This window comes from Triticum aestivum, chromosome 7B (assembly GCF_018294505.1).
Source record: "Triticum aestivum cultivar Chinese Spring chromosome 7B, IWGSC CS RefSeq v2.1, whole genome shotgun sequence".
Lineage (NCBI taxonomy): Eukaryota > Viridiplantae > Streptophyta > Magnoliopsida > Poales > Poaceae > Triticum > Triticum aestivum.
Genome location: NC_057813.1, coordinates 294,731,782 through 294,753,930, shown reverse-complemented (window position 1 = coordinate 294,753,930; position 22,149 = coordinate 294,731,782).

Below are 22,149 nucleotides of genomic sequence, written 5' to 3'. Positions count from 1 at the left end.
GGAATTTTGCATTTCTTCGTTCTTCTAAGCTATCCAATCATTTTCGTTTGTGGCCGGTTATCACCTTATGATCTTGAGATGTTACCTATAAGACCACAACAAGCTTATTCTTTTCGTTGTTGATTTTCTCAACAACTCCTCTTAAACCTACCTTCTAAAGATGCTTTCAATTTCATTCGTGGCACAAGTTGTAATTTTCTTCTCCATTATTTTCATTCAACTCTTTCAATTCTTTCCGGAGGTTTTGTGTCATGTCTTCATCTAGTATCATTCAATCCTCTCAAGCTCGTGTTCCATTCCTCCATGTTTCAGCCGGAGTGCTGCCTAAATTCTTCCATTCTTATTCCTTCTCTATCTTGTTCTAACCGGAGTGCTTTCAGAGTCTATCTTGTTTCCATGAGCATTTGATTCTTGTCATTCTCATTGTTCCTCTCTTCTTCTTGAGGGCTCTTGATTCTTTGCTTCTTGTCTTGAGTTCTTGTTTCAGCTCATCCTTTTTTCCCTTCCGTCTCGGTCCTAAGATCTCGGGACGAGATCTCTTGTTAGTGGAGGAGTGTTGTAACGCCCCGGATTCGATGCGCCAGGTGTCTTCCATTTATTTGTCATTGTTGCCATGTCATTTGCTTGTGTGTTGCATTTTGCCATGTCATCATGTGCATCTCTTTTTGCATACGTGTTCGTCTCATGCATCTGAGCATTTTCCCCTTGTCCGTTTTGCAATCCGGCACTCCTATGTCCCCCGACGCCCCCTTTTGCCTCTTTTCGTGTGCGGGTGTTAAACATTCTCGGAATGGACCGTGATTTTCCAAGCGGCCTTGGTACACCACCGGTAGACCGCCTGTCATGTTTCGTGCCATTGGGAGGTCGTTTGATACTCCAACGGTTAACCGGGTAACCGCAAAGGCCTCTTTTGTGTGCAGCCCAACACCCATCCAAAGTGGCCCAATAACCCATCCAAACCCCCTCCATGCTCTCAGTCGTTCGATCACGATCGCGTGGCCGAAAACCGCAATCCATTTGGACTCTCCTACCCCCCTCTACCTATAAAAACACCTCCCCCTCCAAAATTCGTGGTGCAAACCCTAGCGTTTTCCTCATCGCGCTGCCGGACGCGTCCGCACCGTGCCGGACATGTCCACCGACCACCTCACTTCGTGCAATCAGCACCCGCCACATCATCGTCGCCGCCCCCGCGCCCAATCCCGCATCGCCACGTGTCGCCGCCGCCGAATCCCACCGCGCGCCGCCGCCCGGAGCCTAGATCGGGCACACCCCGGGTCGAACCGGGCCTCGCCGGGCCCGTAGCCTCCGCCGCCTCCTCCCGTCATCTGTGAGCGCCGCCGCCTCGGCCCTCCGCCGCCATCGCCGGCGCCGCCTGCTGCCCGCCGCCCACCGGCGTGCCTCTCCCTCCGCCGCTGACTTCGACCCCGCCGCCGACTTCGGCCCAGCTGCCAGGAGCCCCCGCGCTGCCGCCTGTCACCTCCAACCCCTCGCCGGTGCCCCGCCTTCGCCCCGCCGCCTCGCCACTCGACGGCGCCCCGTCTCCGCCGCCTCTGCGCCGGCCACCGCGCCGCCTTGCGCGCCCCGACCCGCGGGCCGCGCCGCCCTGCCCCTCGTCGTCCTCCGCCACCGACCTCGCCGGCTCCACCACCTGGTCCCTGCCGCCGTCCTTCGCCGCGCCGTCGCCTCCCTCGCCGGATCCAGCCGGCCCCGCCCTTCTCCGGCCGTCGTCGTCGCTTCTCCGGTAGGATCCGGTGGATCGGGACGATATCCATCGGGATCTCATCCAAACGCATGCCCCTGTCCCGGGATCTTCCCGTCAATTTTTCGGGAGGTGGTTATTTCTTCTAAGTCCCTAAGAAGGTTGCATATTTTGGTGCTCTGTTCATCATGCCATAACTCCATGCATACCACTCCGTTTCGTGCGTGTAATATATCAAAATGTTCATCGTGAGATGCTCTTCACTTTAGTCCATTGTGCCATGTATGTTTGAGTCGGTCGTGATGCTGTTATCGTCGTTGCAAGAGTGCTATATGATGTTAACTGATGTATGTTAACAGAACTTGATGATTTGTCATTTTTGTTGCATTTGATGTGTGCATCCTATGAGCATGAGATCTACATGTGTTTTGTACTACATCATGCCTTCTTTACAGACGTGTAATCCATGTTATTTTGTGAGTCTTTTAGTGAGTGGATCGAGCTTGTTAAGTAGGGTACTTGCTGTTGCTATTTTGCTAGTCTGAATCTGTTACATCATGATGCTATGTAAACCTGCTGCTACAAGTCATTCTATGCATAATCTGGAGATGCTCACTAAGATTGTTTTGTTATACATGTCATGCTCTATCCATCCGTGCCTCTGGTTGCATTTGTAGCCTGCTGTAGCTTGTTGTAATCTTGCTCTCAATTTGCTAAATTATGTTGATGTCTGCCTGTTAACATTTAGTTCAGTTTTGCCATGAGCTTTGCCAGTGATCCACGCACCCTATGAACTTGCTCCTGCCATGCTTAGCTTCATAAACATGTATTCTTACTGTCGGTTACCTTGTCATGCCATGTATTGCTCTGTGGTGAGTGGTACAAGCTCACCAACATGCCTACTTATCGTTGTTCCTGCCATGTTTGAATCTGTCATATCATTTGCCATGTTTGCATGGATGCTACTATGTTTTCTGTTGATCTTTGGAATTAGGTTAGTAAGGGACTTTTCTTCTATGCAATTAGTAGGTTCATGCCATGCCTTAAGTTTCTATGATAAGTTCCTGTATCATGTTGTTTGGTAGCTCTAAACATTGGAACCTGATATTATTTCTGCTAAGCCAGTAAACTGTTATTATTTGCAATCTTGCCATGTCTTTCGAGCATGTTCTAGTGATTTCTGGAGATAGCTCAGTGTTCATGTTTTGTCATGCTTTACCTGTACATCATGTCCATGCCTTTTGTTTTCATGTTGAGGTGTTGTAGCATGTTGTTTTGATGTTTGCAAGATGCCTAGTTGCTGTTTTGGACAGCATGCCCTTTAACCTTGTATGATGTGTATGTGTTGAACCGTTGCTCCATTTTGAGTGTGCTCTATATGAAACTTGCTTGATTTTGCATGTAGCTTCATATTATAATGTTTCATCCTTGTTTTGAGTGTGTTTGCTTGATGTTTGTATGCATTTTGCATCAATGCCATGTTTAACTTGTTTTGCTCATATCTTTTAGGCCGTAGCTCCGAGTTAAATGAACTTTATATGTAACTTGACTAGAATCTCGTGTAGATCATCTTGGTGCATCTTAACTTGTTGTTTAAAAACTTGAACATAAGGTTTATTAAGATCTGGACCAATTCCGAAATTTGCATATGAGGACTTACCGGATTTGTTATATATTGTTTTTGTCCTCATTTAAACTTGCTTTAATAGGTTGTTCTTCTATGCATCATGTCTTGCCATGAGTAGCTTCATGAAGTCTTGTCTTGCATCATACTTGTTTGTGCATCATTTCATGTTCATGTGTGGTGTGTTTACCATGTTGTGTGCTTCTTCTCAATAGTTTCCCGTTTCATTGCGATCGTGAGGATTCGTTCGACTACGCTTAGTTCATCTTCGTGGCTTCATCTTCTTCATGGCCTCGTTTTTATTCCTAGCTGGATTTCAGGCAAGATGACCGTCACCTTGGATCTCACTACTATCATTGCTATGCTAGTTGCTTCGTTCTATCGCTTTGCTGCGCTACCTGTCACTTGCTCATCAAGCCTCCCAAATTGCCATGTCAGCCTCTAACCTTTTCACCCTTCCTAGCAAACCATTATTTGGCCATGTTACCGCTTTGCTCAGCCCCTCTTATAGCATTGTTAGTTGCAGGTGAAGTTGAAGATTGCTCCATGGTGGACAGGATTATGTTGGGATATCATAATATCTCCTATTTAATTAATGCATCTATATACTTGGTAAAGGGTGGAAGACTCGGCCTTATGCCTTGTGTTTTGTTCCACTCATGCCGCCCTAGTTTTCGTCATATATGTATTATGTTCCCGGATTTTGCGTCCCTAACGCGGTTGGGTGATTTATGGGACCCCCTTGACAGTTCGCTTTGAATAAAACTCCTCCAGCAAGGCCCAACCTTGGTTTTACCATTTGCCTCACCACCACCTACTTTCCCTTGGGAGTAATTAACCCAAGGGTCATCTTTATTTAGGCCCCCTGGGCCAGTGCTTCTCTAAGTGTTGGTCCGAACCAAGCAGCCTGCGGGGCCACCTCGGGGAAATTCGAGGTCTAGTTTTACTCGTAGCTTGACTTATCCGGTGTTGCCCTGAGAAGGAGATATGTGCAGCTCCTATCGGGATTGTTGGCGCATCGGGCAGCTTTGCTGGTCTTGTTTTACCAATGTCGAAATGTCTTGTAACCGGGATTCCGAGACTGATCGGTTCTTCCTGGGAGAAGGAATATCCTTCGTTGATCGCGAGAGCTTATCATGGGCTAAGTTGGGACACCCCTGCAGGGTATAAACTTTCGAAAGCCGTGCCCGCGGTTATGTGGCAGATGGGAATTTGTTAATGTCCGGTTGTAGATAACTTGACACCAGATACGAATTAAAACGCATCAACCGCGTGTGTAACCGTGATGGTCTCTTTTCAGCAGAGTCTGGGAAGTGAACACGGTTTTGGGTTATGTTTGACATAAGTAGGAGTTCAGGTTCACTTCTTGATCATTGCTAGCTTCACGACCGTTCCACTTGCTCTCTTCTCGCTCTTATTTGCTTATGTTAGCCACCATATAAGCTTAGTCGCTGATGCAACCTCACCACTTTACCCCTTCATTTCCCATTAAGCTATGCTAGTCTTGATACCCATGGTAATGGGATTGCTGAGTCCTCGTGGCTCACAGATTACTACAACAACAGATGCAGGTACAGGTTATGCGATGATCATGATGTGAGAGCGATGTTTGTTTGTTTTGAAGTTCTTCCTCTACTTCTTCTTCGATCAGGGGATAGGTTCCAGGTCGGCAGCCTGGGCCAGCAGGGTGGATGTCGTTTGAGTTTCTGTTTGTGTTTCATCCGTAGTCGGATGATGCTCTTATGTATGATGATGTTGTATTCATGTGGCATTGTATGCCTCTGGTATGTATCCCCAACTATTATGTAATGGTTTGATGTAATGATATCCACCTTGCAAAAGTGTCTTCAAGATGCGCTTCTATCCTTGGTGGGACCTTCGAGTTCCTTTAGGATAGGGTCGCATCTTGGGCGTGACAAGGATATTAGTAACCTTTGCGATAGTCCTCGGGATCTGTGGTATTTCCTTCTTCCAAATACCATGAACTACTTACGCAGAAGTTCTTTGAACTGAAAGTCACAACCATAGTGCTCTTGACGAGTTCTCCATTCTATATTGTGACTCTGCCAGTTCTACTTTCTGCATGGGTTATCCGGAAGAAACCTGTTGAACTTGATTCAACATACTAACTAATGCATCCACAACTCAAAAAGTTATATGTTCCTTGACTTGTCCCTCTTTAGTATTTTTCTGGCCCTTGGCTATCAATTGATAGTCAAGAGTATGCATGCATTCGTTCATCGATGCCTTTTACTCATGTGGTCCGTCAAGCCATTCTATTCCGGAATGACTAGGAGAAACAACTCCAGTACCTCAACCATATCGAGGATTGGGTCAAAGCAGTTGTGTTCCGCAGATCCAATGCAACCCAGCTCTTGGTATCTTCTACCTTGGAGTATCACCATCTTTATATTAAGAATATCATGGGAATTGCAGACCATCCTATGAACTCTTGATACAGTGATACTTCTCACCCTCATTATTCATTTCTCGGTTCCCGTGTTGTTGCAACCGGAATGCCGATAGGTGAACTATGATGTGTGAAGTGAATACTCCTAGCAACCTTGTTGCTTGGTAGTTAATGGACAATAACTTCATTCCTAGCGTGTTGGTTCTTGAATCACCATTCTAAGATTAATCGTGCTACCTAGTCCTTATTTCTGGTGCACTCCTCGCTTATTGAGTTAGGATTGTGTCAATCCCTCGCTCCTTTCATCATATCGTCTTGACCTGAAAAGAAACTTTGTTCTCGAGCTTAGTAACATATCGGTGGTTCGTGATTTTTCGAATGTCTTCTCAGAAGTACCACCAGGTTGTCACCTGACTGTTATGTTGAGCTCGTGATCAAGCTGGTTCCTTGTAACCACCCCTTCTCCAAAAATCTATGTTGGATACCCGGAGCTAGTTGGTTAAGCTAAACAACAACTTGGAGAGTTGCACGATAAAAGCTTGCCCGACTCAGTTCATTCAAAAGGGATATCTTTGTGTGTTGAACAAAGATGATATATTCATTGATTGATCCCCATGATCAGTTGTTGTGTCTATTGTCATGTCAAACTTTGATTTGAGTGTGGGCTACCATCAAATCAAATCAGAACCAGCGATGCTCTTAATGTTGTCTTACTCGTGGTTGATCCCTCGAGCATACACCATTATATCTCTTGGTCTGACCAATGCTATCACTTATTCACATAATTATGGAATTCAATTTATATGGAAACCTGGATGAATTGTTGTTGAACCCATCAGCAACATTCTTATCTTTTCGATGATTCGTGTCGAACATCCAGTTAGTGTTGGAAACTTATATAAGCATTACCTTCATGTTCCGTGCATGAAGCATATGTTCGGATGAAAGAAGTGACTTCCTCTAATTCACATGCACTTGGTGTAAGTTGCCGCCGTGGATCCGAGAACGATTGTTTTTGCCTCCTTTGGAATCGCCCCAAGTCGGTCATGCATGTCCAAGGTATACTATGGTTTGGTAGATTAATTACCTCCACTCCACATGTATTCCGTAGCACGCCAAGCCACTGATTGATTTGATCAAGGAGAACAAGTGCCTTCTTAAGAATCATGACTTATGTTAGGACTTTGTTATCCTCGATGATGGTTCCCAACCTGAACTCGGTAGTGTTTTATTATAAGACTCCTGTGTGGTCATGCTCGTCCGGGACAGCTTGTTCACACGTGTGTAGCAGAACCAACTCATGTTTTGGGGCTTGCTATCACAGTTCATTCCCCGACAATCTCGCAACGCCATCTAGTCGATTTGTGTTGCAAACTTTCATTTTTCTTCTAGACTTGATGAGTTTGGAATTTTCTAACACCAACCAGATCTGAATCTCAGGCAGATATTATGGTTGGAAAGTTTCCCAAAAACTATAATATTGGTCTCTCTGTAACCCGGTAAAGTGGATGTCGTGGTCAACACACCCAGCCGGAAGACCTATTATTGTAGCATCTTGACTGAGGAAGTTGGCCACCTCCCCATAAGGATTTCATAGGATTTACTTCTGTAGTTGTTCCTTATGGTTTCTTGAGCTCCCAAAGTCCGTCCTTTTATTTGATGTTCTAGATAACAAACTATATCTATGAATAGATTACACTAGCACATCAAGGAGAACATTGGAAGCAGAGTGTTAAATGTCTCTTGGTCGATCATCCACATTTTGCTCCCTTGGCCTCGCTAAGATGAAATCTGGGAAGGTGGTATCTTCCTTTGCATCTGCATCGTCCATCACCATTCATCATGGTAGTGTGTTGTATTGCCGGGATCCTTGACACAGATATTGGTAAAACCTTGATGAATATGGAAATTCTCAAGTTCTTGAGAGGACGCACAAGCAAATCATTCCCTGCATTGTTTTCAACAAGGTAATCCACATCATCCATTCTAGTCTGGGTATGCCATCCCTTTGCACCCCGCCAAATGATTGTTGGTGAACTGCCTTAGGCTGGTTTAGAGAGTTTCGATGATCCATGCATTAAAAGTAATTCTTTTTTCCACCTAAGATATTAATTCTACGGGTCAGCCTCCTCCAAGATGTCTCGTTATGGTATCATGGCAACTCAACCCCTCGCTACGTCGACAACCGCTCACCACCCCCTCTTAAGTGTGAAGTTGTTGTCTACCTAGTGAACTTTTGTCATCTGTTTCACCCCATCACTATAGATGTATGCTTCATGTCTCAGCTCGAGAGATGTTACAATGTCTCACTCCGTGAGTTGGTCGTGTGTTGTTTGATCTTCGAGAAGATCGTTCCTTCTAGAGTCTTCCTTTCCTCTCCTTGTCATGTTGGCTAGAGTTCTTAGAGCAAGACATCGACACAAAGATGGTGATCACATCAACGTTCTTATGAAGTGCAATCTGGATCGTGAAGTTTGTGTTAGCTTGTGTCCGCTTTTTCTCTTACCTCACGTCTTGAATCTCGGGACGAGATTCTTGTTTAGTAGGGGTGAGTTTTCACAGCCCTAGAATTGTTTGCAGATAGTTGCATCAGTGAGCATCATGCATCTTGTTAATTTCAAGAAACTTGAAATGAGGAAAGTGAAAGCCTCAGAAATCAATTTAAAAGAAGGGAAAATAACCCTGGAAAATGCACCAATGTTTCCAGAATGCACTTCAATGATGTTTGATATTTTTGGCAAGGGTTTGGACCCAAACCAAAAATATGGAACATTTTTGAGGAATTATTTTGGCCATTTAGATTTAAATCAATAAGTATTTGAGTTGGATTTAATTCTTCTATAAAAGAATTGCAAGTCCAACAATTCTGAAAATTTGTGAGTGGATCTTAATATATTATATCTAGCCACATAATAATTTCCGGAAGCTAAAAGAAATAGTTTGGTTTGAAAACCAAATTAAAAGAAACTGCATAAAAAGAAAAACAAATAGAAAATTTAATAAAAAGCAGAAAACCACCTCGGCCACCTACTTGACCTACCTCAGCCTGCTACTGTAGCTGGCAGCCCAGCCCACCAGCCACCGCGCCGTCTTCAACCTCCCGCCAGTAGGCAGGAGGGCGTGTGTTCCCCCCCGCGTGCGCTCGCGCTATAGCCACCTCCTCTCTCCCTGCCTGCCTGGACCTCCCTCGCATCGCCACACATCTCCCTGGTCTCCCTCTCCCTCTTCCCCGTGCTTTTCCCCCTCCTTTTCCCTCTCTATCTCGCACGGCCGAACGCTGGCACCGCGGCCTCTCACACCGCGCGCAGCCACAGCCACCCCGTGCCTCATCGTCGTGACCACGAACCCCACCAACACCTATAGCACCTCCCCACCGAAGGAAGCGAGCCCGGACGGCCCCCATCGTCTCCACCGTCGCCTTTTCCACCATGGCCGCCGAGGATCTTCACCGTCAATTTTCCATCGTCGTCGCTTCCCCGAGCTCGCTGACCATCTCAACGTGACCCCTGTGAGCCTCCGGTCGACTCCCCTCTTCTGCCCACGTCGATTTCGTCCTCTAGCCGCTGTTCCCACTTCCCACTGTGGTCGAGTTCCGCTGTCGCTTGCCATGTCACCTACCCCGCTGCAGGTCCTGCTCATCGCTGCTGAGTGCGTCGGCGTGCTCCTGGAGCCTACAAGAGGATAACCCGCCACCTAGCCGCTCTCCTATGCACCACAGCCTCGCGCACGACCGAACCCGAGCTCCGGCCGCCACCAAAGCTCGTCGTTGCCGCCGCTAAATCCGGCCTCCGCACCTGCCGCAGCCACCACTCGAAGCGTCGCGTCACCCTGAGTACGTAGAGCCCAGCCCCGCTTGCTCTCGTCGCCGGAGATGGCCAGACAAGGAGCGCCACCGCGTCCCGCTTAGCACCGGTGACTAATCGCCATTTAGATGACGTGGCATCATTAGTTTAGAGTTAAGCATGCGCTTAATTAGCCACCCCCAACACAATCACTGACACGCGGGCCCCGTAGATATTTAGCCCCGGTTTAATATGCACTTAATAGTGAGTCCATGACATGTGGGACCCACATGGCAGGTTTGACCAGGATCGGGTTTGTTAACCGCTGACGTCACACTGACCCCAGGCTGACGTAGTAATATATTTTCTGGATTTAAAATAACCAGGAAAAATCCAGAAAATGACTTAAACTTCAATAAATCACAATAATTCAACCATAACTCTAAATGAAATAATTTATATATGAAAAATGATCAGAAAAATCCAATCTATCCATCTGTACTGGTTGCATGCATGTTTAAACAAGTTAACCTTGTTGTTTGGTGGAAAACATGATAAGGCACTATTTAAGATCACAAAATGAGTTTGGGGTTGAACCTTTAGTTCAAAATGACTCAAACCCATCTGGTTGTAGTTGCATTAGGCAAACACCCTCATATTGCCATGTCATGATCATGGATCATATTGTGCAATGCATTGATTGTTTTTCCTTCTTTGTTGCCGGTAATTGTCCCCCTTCAGTAGACGTGTTCCGGCAATGATATTGATGATACCGATGAAGAACTTACTATCTTCAGAAGTGCTAGGCAAGCAAAACCCCCTTGTTCATTCTGATACAATCCCACTCTCTTGATCCTACTCTCTTTTACTGCATTAGTACAACAACGATTCAATTGTTACTTTTTGCGGTAGTTGAACCCCTTTCCTTTGCATGACTTGTCATTGGCACAGTAAATAGATGAAACCTACTAGCAAGAGTAGGAGTTGTTTGAGCCCTGATGTGCCTACTCATTCATGTTTGTTTGTCATGCCTGCTATTGCTTAGAGTTGAGTCAGTTCTGATTCATCGGGGATGAATTGGAGGTGTGTGAACATGTCCAACTATGTGAGAGCTAAGTGTGTGAACACGATTTGGTAAAGGTAGCGGTGAGAGGCCATGTAGGAGTACAAGGTGGGTTGTCTCATTGAAGTCGTCCTCAGGAACTGAGTTCTGTGTTTGTGATCCATTAAACGTTACAACCACACAATGGGCTCCGGGCACTCCAAGCTCTCTCGACTTATTAATCAACTCGATCTCTGTCTAGGAGTTGCAACTAGTTTCTAGTGTTTGTAGGTTGTGTTAGTAGTCTACCGAGTGGCACCCGGGATAGATGGGCTTGGGTCAGACTAGGCACCGTGGCCGGGTATGCCAAGGGCCGCCCGTTTGGTGGGCTTGGAACCCTATACACATCATTTGGGGCCGTGAGTGACACCCCAGCCGGATCTCCTTGCGGATGGAACCTGAATAGGCGATAAACCTGGACTGGAGACTTGTGCGGATAGCCAGGTCGTGGCCGACACCCTCGCCAGGCTTTCGCTTGAAGGTTGTCGAGATACATGACGTGTACATGGCGGTAAGTGGGTAGAGCATGTGTGAAGAAGTACACCCCTGCAGGGTTAATATGTTCTATTTCAATAGCCGCGTCCACGGTAAAGGACCTCTGGGTTGCCTATACAGTTCACAGACAAGTGAAAGTGGATACGGGAGTAGATCCATAGTGGTGTATTGATATGGTGAATATGTGGACTCGTGTGCGCCACCCCAAAAGAGTTACTTGCAGTCATAGTTCAGGTTTACGACTCAGTCAAAGCTAGCTTGCTGTAGTTAAACTCCACCACCCCCTTTGTTGATACTGATGCATATGTAGATAGTTCTGATGTAAGTCTTGATGGGTACATTTGTACTCATGTTTGCTTAATTTATGTTTTTGTAGAGAGACTTCAGTCTCGCTAGTAGTTCCGTGTGGACTTCCATGCTTAGCTTGTTACCTCAGCTACGATCTTGTGCTCTCCGCAGGATCTGGTAGATAGTCAGGCTCCTCAGCCTTTTTCATTTATACATGTCTGTACTCAGATATGTTAAGCTTCCACTTGGGCTTTGACTTGTATGCTCTGAATGTTGGGTCATGAGATCCATGTTTGTAATATCTCGGTCCTCGGAGCCTATTGAGTAAAATACTTGAGTTGTAGAGTCATGTTGTGATGCCATGTTGTATTTGCACATATCGAGCATATTGTGTGTATGTTATTGAAATGCTTGGTATGTGTGGGATCTGACTATCTAGTTGTTTATCCTTGGTAGCCTCTCTTACCGGGAAATGTCTCCTAGTGCTTGCACTGAGCTTTGGTAGCTTCCTACTGCGCCAGAACACTTAGGCTGGCCGGCATGTGTCATTCTTCATTCCGGTGTCTGTTCCTTTGGGCAAATGTCACGCGGTGTGTACGGAGTCCTGTTAGCCTGCTGCAACCCGGTTTACCGGAGTCCTGCTAGCCAGTTGCTACAGCTCAGATTCACTCGCTGATGACCGACACGTTCGTTGCTGGGTAATGTATGCCTGTACCTGTAAGTTAGTGCCACTTTGGGTTCACAACTAGTCATGTCAGCCCGTGTTCTTTGTCATATGGATGCTAGCGACACTATCATATATGTGTGCTAAACGGCGCAAACAGTCCTGAGCCTGGTAAGGCGACAACCGTGGGAATACCGTGCGTGAGGCCGCAAGTGATATGAGGTGTTACATGCTAGATTGGTGTGGCATAGGATCGGGGTCGTGACAGAAGTGAGCTGCGAGGTGGTGTAGTGACCTCAAGGAGAAGCGCACGTACTTCCTGCACCCTCGCGTCAGGCCCGCGTGCCGCCACAAGAGGTGGCGGTGCTCGTGCATCCGGACCAAGTTTTACTACCTCGGCGGGCCTAGTGGCCACAACAGGATGCCACATGTTCACCCCGGAGCTCCGCAACGTTGTTTGGCCAAGCAAGTTCAAGCCTGGCCTGCCCCGCGCTATGATGGCACCGCCGACCCCGCCGAGTTCTTGCAGCTCTATGAGCTGAGCATCGAGGCGGCTAGCGGCGACGAGAAGATCATGGAAAACTGGTTCCTGATTGTCACGCCCAATATGCGATAATATCCTAAAGAGACTCGAAGGTCCCACCAAGGATAGAACCGCATATTGAAACGCTTTTGCAAGGTGGATATCATTACATCAACATTACATAATAGATAGTGATACATACAAGAGGCATATAATGCCACACGGGTACAACATCACAATACATAAGTTCAACATCCGACTACGGATGAAACACAAACAGAAGCTCAAATGACATCCACCCTGCTAGCCCAGGCTGCCTAGCTGGAACCTATCCCCTGATCGAAGAAGCAGAAGAAGAACTCAACGCAAGCAAGCATCGCTCTCACGTCAGGACCATCACATAACCTGTACCTACAACTATTGTTGTAGTAATCTGTGAGCCACGAGGACTCAGCAATCCCATTACCATGGGTATCAAGACTAGCAAAGCTTAATGGGAAAGGAAGGGGTAAAGTGGCGAGGTTGCAGCAGTGACTAAACATGATATGGTGGCTAACATACGCAAATAAGAGCGAGAAGAGAGCAAAAGGAACGGTCGTGAAGCTAGCACTGATCAAGAAGTGATCCTGAACTCCTACTTACGTCAAACACACACGGTTGATGCGTTTTAATTCGAATCAGGTGTCAAGTTATCTACAACCGAACATGAACAAATTCCCATCTGCCTATAACCGCAGGCACGACTTTCGAAAGATTATTACCCTGCAGGGGTGTCCCAACTTAGCCCATGATAAGCTCTCGCGATCAGTGAAGGATATACCTTCTCCCAGGAAGACCCGATCAGACTCGGAATCCCGGTTTACAAGACATTTCGACAATGGTAAAACAAGACCAGCAAAGCCTCCCACTATGCCGACAAATCCCGATAGGAGCTGCACATATCTCGTTCTCAGGGCACACCGGATGAGCCAGACGTCGGGTTGGCATAGACCCTGGTTGCCCAGGGGGCGCCGGACATTGCTCGGTTTGGACCAACACTTAGACAAGCATTGGCCCGGGGGGGGGCTAAAATAAAGATGACCCTCAGGTTGGCCGACCCAAGGGAAAGGTAGGTGGTGGTGAGGCAAATGGTAAAACCATTGTTGGGCCTTGCTGGAGGAGTTTTATTCAAAGCGAACTGTCAAGAGGGTCCCATAAATAACCCAACCGAGTAAGGAACGCAAAATCCGAGAACATAACGCCGGTATGACGGAAACTAGGGCGAAAAGAGTAGAACAAAACACCAGGCATAAGGCCGAGTCTTCCACCCTTTACCAAGTATATAGATGCATTAATAATATAAGAGATATTGTGATATCCCAACATAATCCTGTCCATCATGGAGAAATCTTCAACTTCACCTGCAACTAGCAACGCTATAAGAGGGCTGAGCAAAGCGGTAACATAGCCAAGCAATGGTTTGCTAGGAAGGGTGAAAAAGGTTAGAGGCTGACATGGCAAATTGGGAAGCCTTGAAGAACAAGTGATAGGTAGCGCAACATAGAGATAGAACGAAGCAACTAGCATAGCAATGATAGTAGTGGGATCCAGGGTAGCGGTCATCTTGCCTCAAATCCCGCAAGGAAGAAGAACGAGTCCATGAAGAAGACGAACGGATGTAGCCGAACCAAGCGTAGATGAACGAATCCTCACGATCGCAACGAAACAGGAACTATCGAAAAGAAGCACACCACAAGGTAAACACACCACACATGAACAAGGCATGATGCACAACAAGCATGATGCATGACAAGGCTACATGAAGCTACTCATGGCAAGAGATGATGCAAACAAGAGCAACACATCAAGGCAAGTTTAAATGAGGTCGGGAACAACATATAACAATTTCGGTAAGTCCTCATATGCATATTTCGAAATTGGTCCAGATCTTAATAAACATTATGTTGAAGTTGTTAAACATCAAGTTAAGATGCACAAAGATGATCTACACGAGATTCTAGTCAAGTTACATATAAAGTTCATTTAAATCGGAGTTACGGTCAAGAAGATATGAGCAAAACAAGTTAAACATGGCATTGATGCAAAAGGCATACAAACATCAAGCAACCACCTCAAAACATGGATGCAACATGATAATATGGAACTACATGCAATTCTAAGCAAGTTTCATATAGAGCACACTCAAAACGGAGCAACGGTTCAACACACCCACACTATACAAGTCATAACAACAATCTGCCCAAAACAGCAACTAGGCATCTTGCAAGCATCAAAACAATATGCTACAGGACCTCAACAAGAAAACAAAAGGCATGGGCATGATGTACAGGTAAATCATAACAAAACATGAACACTGAGCTATCTCCAGAAATCACTAGAACATGCTCAAACACACATGGCAAGATTGCAAACAATAAAGTTCAGACTTTGCAGAAAATAACATCAGGTTGCAATGTTTAGAACTTTCAAACAACATGTTACAGGAACTTATCATAGAAACTTAAGGCATGGCATGAATCAACTAAAAGCATAGAACAGAAGTCCCTTACTGACCATGAGCCAAAAAGGATCAGAAAATATGATGGCACCCATGTAAACATAGCAAGTTATATTACAGATTCATACATGGAAGGAACAACGATAAGTAGGCATGTTGGTGAGCTTGTACCACTCACCACAGAGTAATAAATGGCATGGCAGGGCACCCAACCGTAAGAAGACATGTTTTTGAAGCTAAGCATGGCAAGAGCAAGTTCATAGGGTGCATGGAACACTAGCAACAATCATGGCAACAACTGAACTTAATGTTAATAGGCTGACAACAACATTATATAGCAACTTCGGAGCAAGATTACAACAAGCTACAGCAGGATATAAATGCAACCAGAGACATGGATGGATATAGCATGACATGTATAACAAAACAACATTAGTGAACTCCAGATTATGCATAGAATGATTTGTAGCAGCAGGTCTACATAGCATCACGAAATAACAGATTCAGCCTAGAAAAATAGCAACAGCAAGTACCTTACTTAACAAGCTCGATGCACTCACCACAAGTCATTGCATGACAAGATAAGCATAGCATCATCAAGAAGACATGTTTATGAAACAAACGAAGGCAAGAACAAGTTCATAGCATGCAAGGATCAACTACAACAACCTTGGCAAAATTGAATAACATGTAAACAATCTGCCAGGAAACATTTTGTAGCAAAAGTAGAGCATGAAAATGGCATGCTAGACTACTCCATAATTGCAACCAGGGCCATGAATGGATAGAGAAAACCCATATTTTCAAAACACCCTTACTGAAGTATCTCAAAATATGCATGGATCTCTCTGTAGCATCAAGTTTACATGGCATCAAAATAACAGCAGAACAGGGATGGAAATCAGCAATATCACGAAGCCTAGTTTGCATGCTTGTGCTAGTCACCACATTGACCACAAAAATACATGGTAAGCACCTCTGTAAAGAAGACATGGCATAGTTCAAAACACATGTAGACATCAACCTCATAGGATGCACACGTCAAACATGGAAAAAATGACAAATGAGCATGTTCTGTTAACAGACAGCAGCCAACATTATGAAGCACTCTTGCAACAATGATTCAGGCATCAAGATGAGCTCCAATGAACATGATGCAATGTAATGAAATGAAGTACCCGTTGAGACAAACAATTTGACATATAACACGCACGAAACGGAGCAGTATGCATGGAGATATGATGCGATGAACATGCACACATTATACTGAATTTTCCAGACTTGGCCATATCGGGAAAAAAATAGAGGCGACATATAGCTATAGATCGCACCGAGCGGAGGATAGGTGGACTGCTCACCAAGGGCCTAGAAGGCCGGGGCTGGGCCGGACGCGGGGCGGGGCCCACGGGGCTGGACGGGGTCAACGCGGCGGCGACGAGATCGGGGCCCCTCCCGATCCGCCCCGGACGGCGAGCGGCGGCGCGGCCTCCGGTAAGGGCGGGGCCGGCAGAGGCCAGAGGCGGCGATGGCGGCGCTCTGGGCCGGGAGGAGCTAGCGGTGCCGGCAGGAGGCAGGAGGCACCCGGAGCGGAAGGCGGCGGCGGGGCAAAGGCTCCGGCGAGCGTGGGCATGGATCTTCCCGGGCGGCGCGCTCCGGTGAATACCCGGCGGCGGGGAGGGCACGACGATGGCGGGGAAGCCGGAGCACGGCCGCGGGGCCACGCGGTAAGGCGGAGGCGGCAGTCCTGGGCGGCAAGGAAGAGAGGCGGTGGGGACGGAGTCCGGCGGCGGCGCTCGGGCCGGCGGCGGGAGGTTGCGGGCCTCGGGGCCCAGATCGGGACCCGGGCGGGCCTGGCACGGGCCTAACGTGCCGCGGCGGCGGGGACGGCGTGGGAGATGACGTGGCAGGCCCCCGTTGGCTGCGGGCGGCGGCGGCGATTCGTCCGGCATGGACGGACATGTCCGGCGTGGTGGGAGGAGATGGGCAGGCCCCCGTTGCTGGGTTTTGGGCCACTTTGGAAGGGTGTTGGGCTGCAGAAAAGAAGGGGGGTTTCGGGCTACGCGGTTAACCGTTGGAGTATCAAACGACCTCCAAATGGCACGAAACTTGACAGGCGGTCTACCGGCGCTATACCAAGGCCTCTTGGCAAACCTCGGTCCATTCTGAGAACGTTGAACACATGCGCACGAAAACAAGGTCTGAGAGGGGCGACGGGCGCGCGCAAGAGGTCCGGACTCCGAACGGACAACAAAGAGAACCGGGGGAACCCGAACGGATGCAAGTTTTTAAAAACATGTAGATGAAATGCAGATGATGACATGGAAAAATGCAACACACAAGCAAACGACATGGCAACGACGGCGAATAACTGAAGGACACCTGGCGCATCGAATCTAGGGCGTTACAACACTCCTCCACTAACAAGAGATCTCGTCCCGAGATCTTAGGACCGAGACGGAAGAGAAAAAGGAAGAGGTCAATCAAGAACTCAAAGAAAAAGAAAGGAATCGAGAGCACTCGAGAAGAAGAGAGGAACGACGAGAATGACGAGAATCGAAAGCTCACGGAGTCAGATAGACTATGAAACCACTCCAGTTAGAACGAGATAAGAAACGAATAAGACTGAAGGATTTAGGCAGCATTCCAGTTGAAAATGGAAGGAAAAGAACATGAACTTGAGGGGATGGAATGATACCTGATGAAGACATGACACAAAAGGACGGAGAAGAAAATGACAACTTGTGCCTCGAATGAAATAGAAAGCAACCTTAGAAGAAAAGATTGAATGGAGTTGTTGAGAAAATTCAACAACAAAAAGAATAAGCTTGTCGTGGACTTGTGGATAACATCTCAGAAATTATGAGGTGATAACCAACCATGAGCGGAAAAGATTAAATAACTGGGAAGAAAGAAGAAATGCAAAACTCCATTTCAAAAGAAAACGGAGAATTAGATGCACCTCGCGAAGCAAGAAGAAAACTTGAGCTTCGCCTACAAGAATCTTGATGAACACTTGAGGAATGAATTAAATCATAAAGAACCACCATGAAGAACTCCGGTGACAAAAGGATGATGAGATAAAATTGAAGAATGAAAGAATAAGATGAGCATTGCGATGATTTAGATGGAGGTTCCGACGAAATGGGTGAGGAAATTGAACTCCGGAAAAGAAAAGATGAAAACAATTGGAACTAGAATTTATTCAACAAGAACAAACTATGAAGGAAGGGATTAATCACTATGAAGAAATAAGAATAAGATTTATTGTATGCTTATCCTTCATCAAATTAACTTGATAACAAAATGGATTTTGCATACTACTTATTCTTCTTGAAAAGGATTGAGAAGTGACATATCGCAGACTTGAGAAAGTCTTCCTGATCCACTGGTAGGATTGAAACAATGAAAGAATGAATGAATTTATATGATAACGAAGGAAGAGACATCTTGAACAAACCACCGTAAGAATTCGAAAATGACTGATGAAAGAGACTTAATCACCAGGAAGAGTTAGAAGGACAAATAAGCTAGAGGGGATTTAGATGCAAGAGAACCGGAAGAACTCGAGCTGATTAAACAACACTTGCACGAAGCACCGGGATGAATAGAGAACGGTAGCTGAAATGTGAGAACGAAGAATTCTTCTGGAACGATAGCCTCAGATGAAAATAAATGGAAAAACAACTCCTGACAAACTCCGGATGGTTGAGACAAGGAATATCTGACAAATGGAATAATTCAAGAGGATAACCAGAAGCTAGAACCGCGAATCTTCAAGAGAACGAGCAAGATTTAGAGGAAAACTCTTCTTTGTTCTTCAAATGACGACGAGAAACAGCATCAAAAATACTGAGATACTCCGGTAAAATGAACAGAAGAGAGGTTGAGCCAACAATGAAATGATTTGAAAGCGATCTTGAAGAAGGCATGTGATTGATGAAATTCATTCTTACGTCACACTTGAAAAGAATTTGGAATGGCTTCGGAATAATTAGAAGAGTCAGGTAAGATCCTGGGAAAAGACCTGTGGGGTAGGGCCCACTAAAAGAAAAACACCGTTGGAAAGGATTATTGAAGAGGTAGATGATGCACCGAAACAATTGAAATATTTGAATGAGGTGACAACCTCGAATTAATTGAAACACTGACGAATCTCCCGAGATGTCTTCAGCACTCCGGAAGGATAAATTGGCGAGAGGCGAACGAGCAAGGAGAACACTTGATCCAAAGAAAATAATATGATCAACCCGAAAAACATGAATTGAAGGAAAGAATATAATCACTACCGAAAATTGGAATTGAATCCACCGGAGAAGAAAAAGATGAAGAATGTCCACCGATACGAGAATTCACCGGTTGAAATGATTAATGAAAGACTAAAGAGGCTCCACACGAATGGAATAGATGGTCGAGAGAGTGTCAAACTCCGGGAAGAAAAGGGTGGGAGGGCGGGAAAAACAAAGGCGAATTGGAAGGGGAAACCGACGAATATCTTGAAGAGAAAACACCGGTTGAAATCACTGAGGAAAGAAAACTAAGACTTCGCACGAGTAGGATGGATACTCGATTACGGACTCCGGTTCCGAGATGAAAAGGGGTGGGCGGCCAGGAAAAAGAAAACAACTGAGGATGACATTGAGAAAGAACCGAGGATTGATCTCGTAAACCAAAGAGGTCGAGTTCACTTGACAAGAGGATGCACCGGATAAAAAGAGCTGAGTAACAACGATCAGAAAAAACCAACTGCATGAACCTAAAGAAAAATTTGAAGGGAAGAGAAGTAATTCAAAACACCTACATCAAGATTCCTCACCAGAGCGACGAAGGGGCTGAGGAGTAAAAAGAATTCCTACTCTCTGATATAACTAGACTCCGAAAACAGTTTTCTTCTAGACTCAACAACGGCCAAACTACACGATCAGTCAAGGGGGCTCCTAGGGTCGGTCGAAGCTCTGATACCAACTTGTCAGACCCAATATGCGATACTATCCTAAAGAGACTCGAAGGTCCCACCAAGGATAGAACTGCATATTGAAATGCTTTTGCAAGGTGGATATCATTACATCAACATTACATAATAGATAGGGATACATACAAGAGGCATACAATGCCACACGAATACAACATCACAATACATAAGTTCAACATCCGACTATGGATGAAACACAAACAGAAGCACAAATGACATCCACCCTGCTAGCCCAGGCTGCCGAGCTGGAACCTATCCTCTGATCGAAGAAGCAGAAGAAGAACTCAACGCAAGCAAGCATCGCTCTCGCGTCAGGACCATTGCATAACCTGTACCTGCAACTATTGTTGTAGTAATCTGTGAGCCACGAGGACTCAGCAATCCCATTACCATGCGTATCAAGACTAGCAAAGCTTAATGGGAAAGGAAGGGGTAAAGTGGTGAGGTTGCAGCAGCGACTAAGCACGATATGGTGGCTAACATACTCAAATAAGAGCGAGAAGAGAGAAAAAGGAACGGTCGTGAAGCTAGCAATGATCAAGAAGTGATCCTGAACTCCTACTTACGTCAAACATAACCCAAAAACCGTGTTCACTTCCCGGACTCCGAACGGACAACGAAGAGAACCGGGGGAACCCGAACGGATGCATGTTTTTAAAAACATGCAGATGAAATGCAGATGATGACATGGAAAAATGCAACACTCAAGCAAATGACATGGCAACGACGGCGCATAACTGAAGGACACCTGGCGGATCGAATCTGGGGCGTTACACTGATGGCCCTCAAGGATGGCGCACGTTCTTGGCTCCTGAACCTTCCCGTGGGATTGGTCTCTTCCTGTCGGCATTCTCGATTTGGGGGTATCCAGCCCTGCCTGCCTGCGGCCCACCACGTGGCTCCGTCGACGGCCTGGTACAGCCCAGCTTCAACATCAACAACTCCAGACCCTCGCGAGGGGCCACACCTCGTGAGGCGGACGACGCCAAGACCCCCGAGGGGATCGGCCTCACCAGGCTGGCTCTCGAGAGGCAGAGAGTTTTATGCAAGGTTCACCTCATGAGGCTCAGCTGACGTGAGCCATGGCGACCAAGGCCAGGCGGGCGCTAGGCGGGCTAGAGCGCATCTTTCCTCTTCGGTGTAAAGGAGGCAAGCCACATGCGCAGAGTCCCGAGAAATCAGCCAAAGGTTTCCATTCTGGTGCAACGAGTCCAAGACCGCCAGGACGGTAGGATGGAGGTCATGGACGAGCCCACCACAGCATCACGACTAGAGGCTTTTCGCAGGCGAAGACTACTTTGGTCAGTATAAGCTGTACTACTTGTCCCCATTCAAATCCGGTCGTTGTGGGATCCCTTCCCACCAACATTTGGGGAGAGGACCGAGGCCACTATAAATAGGACTAGTGATGACCCACAAGTATAGGGGTTCTATCGTAGTCCTTTTGATAAGTAAGAGTGTCAAACCCAACAAGGAGCAGAAGGAAATTACAAGTGGTTTTCAGTAAGGTTTTCTCTGCAAGCACTGAAATTGTAGGTAACCGATAGTTTTGTGAGAAGATAAATGGTAACGGGTAACAAGAAATGAAAGTAAATAAAGTGCAGCAAGGTGGCCCAATCCTTTTTGTAGCAAAGGACAAGCCTGGACAATTTCTTATAATGAGAAAAGAGCTCCCGAGGGCACATGAGAATTATCATCAGGCTAGTTTTTATCACACTCATATGATTCGCGTTCGGTACTTTGATAATTTGATATGTGGGTGGACCGGTCCTTGGGTACTGCCCTTTCTTGGACAAGCATCCCACTTATGATTAACCCCTATTTCAAGCATACGCAACTACAAAATAAGTATTAAGGGAAACCTAACCACAACATTAGACATATGGATCCAAATCAGCCCCTTACGAAGCAACGCATAAACTAGGGTTTAAGCTTCCGTCACTCTAGCAAGCCATCATCTACTTATTACTTCCCAATGCCTTCCTCTAGGCCCAAATAATGGTGAAGTGTCATGTAGTCGATGTTCACATGACACCACTAGAGGAGAGACAACATACATCTCATCAAAATATCAAACGAATACCAAATTCACA